General features: G+C 36.3%; 1 long non-coding RNA gene across 1 annotated transcript; it reads left to right on the top strand.

The window, feature by feature from the left end:
- Window positions 1-2,080: 2,080 nt before the first annotated feature.
- Window positions 2,081-4,934, top strand: LOC118027021. The gene is made up of 3 exons (XR_004683729.1): window positions 2,081-2,190; window positions 2,569-2,612; window positions 4,689-4,934. It is a non-coding gene; the product is annotated as an uncharacterized LOC118027021 (long non-coding RNA).
- Window positions 4,935-6,116: the final 1,182 nt, after the last annotated feature.

Below are 6,116 nucleotides of genomic sequence, written 5' to 3'. Positions count from 1 at the left end.
AGCGGGCAGTGGGCCATAGTTTGCTGATCTAAGCTCACACTTTATTTTTTATCATCTAGCAACTTTTATCCTATGTCTTTCCACAAATTTGTTTGAATAATACACCCACATCCTCTAGTTTTTCACTCTCTGCTCTCTTATTTATATTTAAACTTTTGGTTCCTAATAACCCACCACTGAAACTTTTCTTAATGGTAATATTAATTATTTCTTATTATTATTTACTGGTCAAATTCAATAACCTCTTTTGGGTTTGGAATCCTAGCTTGCCTTGATAACCTAGCTATTTTAGCAGGGAATATTTTAGACTTGGATAGGCCACTTAAAAACACATGCTGTCCTATCCAAAAGAGAATATTAGATAAGTTAATAGATGTATTCAGTAATGCAAGCAGCAGGTTACTCTGAGAGTATCCCTGAAGATCTCCAGTAAAATATGAGCAGGGGCATTAGACTGGCAAGATGGAACTCTCCTTAGAGGGTAGGAAAGAAGATGAAGTTGAGTGGCCAAGCCAATGCTTTGTTAGAGGTGTTGAGTGAGGAGGTGAAAAAGGTGACAAAGTCTAGGAGTATAAACATGTTAATAAGTCTCATTCCAATCCCACAGTGAAATGCAGCTTACTTAAATGAAAGCTTTAATAAAGCACTACCTTAATTCCTAAGTAAAATTTGACTACTGATTTAACATAATTTAAAAGATAAAATTCACTGTAGATGTGATAATCTATTGAATTATTCAAAAGGTAATTAAGCTAACACTCTCAACACTGAATCTAATGTGATTTTTGCCAACTTCATTTCCTTTTTTTTGCATGTAAAATCATACAGTTTAGCATGATCTGGATAGCTTATTTAAATTTTAAAGGAAAATAATATGTATTTTTTTGTTTCCTAAAATAATATGTATTTTTTTGTTTCCCTTTCCCACTTGAATAGTTTTCCCTACACACTGCTCATTTTTAATGTGCATAATGCATGATGTGGTAAAAGGAACTGTCGAGAACAATTTGATCAAATTAAAAATATCCAGCAGGAAGTATCCATCACATGGTTTGCAAAGTTTGTGGCTTTATTCAAAGTAAGTGTAAAACTAAAACAGAAGTCCTTGGTCTTTTACTGTTAAGTCCCTACCACATGGCTATATAGATTTCTGAAGCTGGTTGTTTGGTGTTCTATCTTCCATGTGTATTGAATTAATTTTCCTGGCATTTTGCTGATTGTTCCACTGCCTTTTCATTTGAAATAGAAACTCAGAAAATGTCATTTGCTTCCCTTTTTAGAAAATTTTAGCATTTCTTCCATTTTGTGATCAATTATCATTGCCGCTATTTTCTGTAGAGTCCTCCATTCTTATGAGATTACCCTGGAGATGTTTCCAGAGACAAATCATGGTTGTTGTGTATTCATGCATTGGAATCAAAGTATATAAGAGCACAATCCTAGATAATTCTTTGGCTATTAGACTATGGTGTTTAGATGTAAAACAAAGTTTATGTTTTCATTTGTTTGCTTCCTTACTGACAAATATTATTAAATATTTACTATAGGGAAAGTATTATATTGAGATGGGGTGGGGAAGAGATAAAAAGATATATGCCACTATCCTTGTCTTCTGAGAACCATAAAATTTTAGAACTTGAATGCATGACCTGGATACCATTTTTAATTTTGTAGGACAATAACTTATTAGTTTTTATCTGTTTCCCTCTCCTACCACAATAGTATTCTTCACCCACCACTGCCCATCTTTAATGCACAAAATGCATGATGTGGTAAAAGGAAACACTTCAAATAAAAACCTACTTCAACCCTTACATTGGGCATGTGAGAAATCATAACTAAAAGCTATGTTTAACATCATGTGACTTCAACTGAGTCTAGGAACTCACATTCTAATAGAGGAATTTTTAATTTCTTAAAAAAACTTTACAGTAACTGGAATTTAAGATTGAGTATTACATTAAATCATTTAATAGGCTCAGAGAATTAGATTAAGGAATTCTGAACTTCTTTCTTTCCAAAGGCATTGATGACATGCATTGTTTTTTTGCACAGAGAGGTAAGGAATGTTAACATTTTATTTGATCTATTTGCAGTCCCTGATGTCCACTGAATCTTGAAAATCATAAATGGGCACCTGCAACTATTTCCAAAATGCCTAGATAGAATGCTTTATTTGCATGGATGAAGGTAGACAATCTAATTCAAATACCACCTCTCTCTCTTTAACTGCAACTACATTGATACAGAAAGGTTTTACTGGCAATTCAGGCTGATTAGGACCTTAAAATTAATAGCTACCAATTACTGAATGTCTACTATGTGCCAAGTACTTTATGTATGTTCTCTTTCAATCATAAGAGAAAGCATTATTATCCATTTTTTTTCAACAGATGAGAACACTGGGGTTCAGAGAGGTTAGGTGGCTCAGAGAGGCTAGCAAATTGCTCAGTGTCACCTAATGTCAGTGCAAAAGGTGGTATTCAGTGCCAAATTCTGTCTAATTATAAAATCTGCACATATTCTACTACTAACCCAACCATTAATTCATTTTTTATTCTTTTTCAGAAAGAATTCAAGGCCCTTTGATAAGGAGAATCGCACAAAACATGGTATTAGTGGGGGGAGAATGATAAATGATTAAAAGGTCCTTGAAAACCTCAGTACTAGTTGCTCCAGAATATTTTAGACAAACTTTTAACAGAGCTTGCCAACAAGTTCAGTTTGATCTCAGTTCTTGCCAGGTGGATAGGAAAGAATGTTAATTTCCCTTGTTCCTTGTGGCAGCTTCTTTTGTCTCCTAGTGGCATTCAGGCTGATAATCTTTATGGACTGATTTATTTTTGTGTTCTTTACAATCTTGCTCTTGAGTATACTCAAAACATGGAAATATGCAGACAGCTGATCTGAAATAGGAAGGACCAAGATAAAGGGTCAAAAGATAGCACTCCTTTAAAGTTGGTGACATTATAAAATGTTTACTGACCTCCATGATTATGTGGGAATGACAAGGTGGTTCCTTGATCAAGCATAAACCTAGAAAACCTTGAAGGTTTAATCCAGCTCAGTATTTGATTTGCTCTGTTGCCTCTCTTAATACTGTCAGCAGTAGCCTCCTAACAGTGAAGAACAATGACATCTGTTTTGGTGCCTCAGTTTCCTTATCTGTAAACTAGAAATCACATTAGGAGTAGCTCAGCTCAAAAGAATGTATGTGATGCCCAGAAATATAAAGTGTTTAAGACTATAAAGTGGTAAAAAGAGAATATAAAGTGGTAAAATATGAATGTTTTAGAATCTCTGGATATAGTGAGGTTAAATCATATACTCCTTTGTAGTCTCTTGTTCAAGCTGTGTATATTTATGTATGAAAGTGGGCCATGATTTGGATAATAAAGACTTGAACATAAATGAATCCAATAGGCCTGATCTTTCTGATATATTCCATCAGATGAAATTTGGTCTTGATTGATACCGGGAAGGTTAACCAATTATTGGTGGTCAAAAAGAAAGGTTTTCTCTAGAAAATTGGCTAAAAAAGGAATTACTGCCTACAAGGCAAAGATATGGGATAAGTGAATATATTCTCTGAAAGTAGATGCTAGTGATCTCCTTTTTCTGTGTGGCCTTCATTAGGACATCATGATCTGGTTGGCTTAGTGCACTTTGCCGGGTAGGAGGGTGAGAAGAAGCTTGCTGGAATGAAGAGAGAGATACCTTAATTATTAATGTTAGCAATTTTATAATTTTTCTACTTTAAAAATATAAAGTGCCCTTGTTTACATATTTTTATTTGATTTTATTTATTAAAGATTTTATTTATTTATTCATAAGAGACAGAGAGAGAGAGGCAGAGGGAGAAGCAGGTTCCCCGCTGAGCAGGGAGCCTGATGAGGGACTCGATCCCAGGACCCTGGAATCATGACCTGAGCTGAAGGCAGACGCTTAACCATCTGAGCCACCCAGGCACCCTGTTTACATATTTTTAATGGTCAGAAAACAACTTATATGTATAAAACTAACTGTAGAGATAGTTGGGGAGAATGAAACTGAAGATGTGACTCTGTTTACCTTATTGCGCTCACTTTTTGTGGAAAAAAACTGGGTAGGTGGATAATTTCTTGCCTGGGTTAGTAATTATAGAAATTAAACCTCACAACTCAGCCTCACACACTTTTTTGTCTGGACCAGCTAAGTTAGCATCATAATATTGCTATTCGGTGAAGCAATAGACCTTCAACTGGGTGTGGGAGAGCTGATGTGGTTTCTCCTTCCCTGCTTCCTTAATCTCCAAGGTTGGGTGGTGGATAGTGACCTCAGAGTGACCTCTTCACTGATGACATTTTTCTTGTCACCTTTTTAATCGTCTTCAGAAATAGCTGTATTACCTTGTTTCTTACGGTTGGGGTGGGTTCAGAACTGAGATGACTGGCAGCATCTTAAAGACATCAGAGGCCCAGTTCATAGTAAGGGCTCTGGACTCCTCCCTCTATTGATTACTGCTTTGTGGGCTGAGTTTAGACTTGGGTCTTTTATCTCAATTTGCTTTCTTGTTTTATGAAAAGGAGCTTAATAAAACCTTACACTTGCAAAGCACTTTAGACATATGAAGTAGTGCTACTGAATTGCAAAATACTAAACTCTATATCTAAGTTTCAGCTAATTATTTTTCCTGTTCCTCATTCCAGATTTGAGTTGGAGTAGTGCCCAGGACGAAGGCATATCTTCAGGGGAATATGAGTTTTTTATATGGTCAGGTGGAAGAGTGTGGGCAGATGGAGGCCAGTGTTTCCTTCATATGAGGTCTTCTGGGAGGTACTTATGTTTTTCTGTGAAATTTTCTCCTGAACAGAGTTGCCTGGATCTCTCATTTTATTATAAAACTTTTGCATTCTTGGTAGACTTGTATCTGTCCACTATGCAGCCAAACTGGATGGAGGGGGGAATCTATTTGTGATACATACCTTCCTTGTCTCCACTCATTCTATATTTGAGAAATGAGCTGAGAAAACAAAGTCCCTTTTGATTTTAGGACCTGAGTTGCTTTGTTATTCCTCAGTCGTTTATTCATACAAGATGGTACTGGTCTTTTGGACTAGTTTTTTTTTTTTTTTTATTGGAAAAACATATTTTCCTAATGACGTAATAGTGAGAAAGATAAAAATATAGTGGGGAGAAAGAAGAATGAATGAAAAGGGGAATGAAACCCTCACTTAAGTGAAGTTTTCAGTACCTGAAACCTGTGGGTTTAAGTTGGTTCTGTACTGCAGTTAAATGAGAAGATTCATGATGAGGATGGGATATATAACCAGTTACAGAGGTCTTGCCACCACTGGGTACTGTGGCAATGATTGGAGTCTGTAATTAGGAAAGCAATCAAGACTACAGGATTAGACCTTCCACTTTAGAAAAGAAGAGCCTTGGTTTTATTTACCATGAGCTCAGCTTGCAGATGATCATTTTGCTGTGGTTTTTAGAGAAGACCACCTTGGGAGAAAGGCATGTAAATCACATTTCACTGCTAGTTAAACAAATCAGTGGAAGTTGCAGGGGCAAACCCTCTGCAGAGTGAAGCCTTGCAGTAATTACCAACTGTCTCCTGAAAGGAGATGGTGACACACACACAGAGTATGAGTCTTGGCTTGCTCTTTGGAGTAAAAGAACATCCATTTGAAAAACTGGTTCTCTTGTTATTGTGTCAGAAGGAGAGATTTCTAACAGAGGGATTTGACAGACTAGACAAAAGTTCTGGTTAAGTAATCAAATGTTCATGCAGGTGTTCTAGTTTTCCCTGCAGCACTTGTACATACCAGATGAACTATGCTTGGGCCTGATGTACATTCTCTTTGGGTAAAAATCTCTGCATGTAAACATTTTTCACTGATGACGTATTTCTATGTAGACATTTTACTGCTAGAATATAAGCATTTGTTTAATTCAGAGGATGAACGTGTTCCTTCCTAGTTTATCAAACAGGGTATGAACATTCCTTATGATATACCATCCTCATTGAGGCTTATTTGTGAGCTTGCTGAGTTTGCCATTGGCAACTGCACTATTTGGCTTAACTGTTGGGCTCTGGAGAAAGGAACTATAATTTCTCCCCTGTCACCATC

This window comes from Mirounga leonina, unplaced genomic scaffold, assembly GCF_011800145.1.
Source record: "Mirounga leonina isolate KUSES-001 unplaced genomic scaffold, KU_Mleo_1.0 Mir_357, whole genome shotgun sequence".
Lineage (NCBI taxonomy): Eukaryota > Metazoa > Chordata > Mammalia > Carnivora > Phocidae > Mirounga > Mirounga leonina.
The sequence above is the reverse complement of the archived record's forward strand: the minus strand, read 5'-3'. Positions and strand labels throughout refer to the sequence as shown.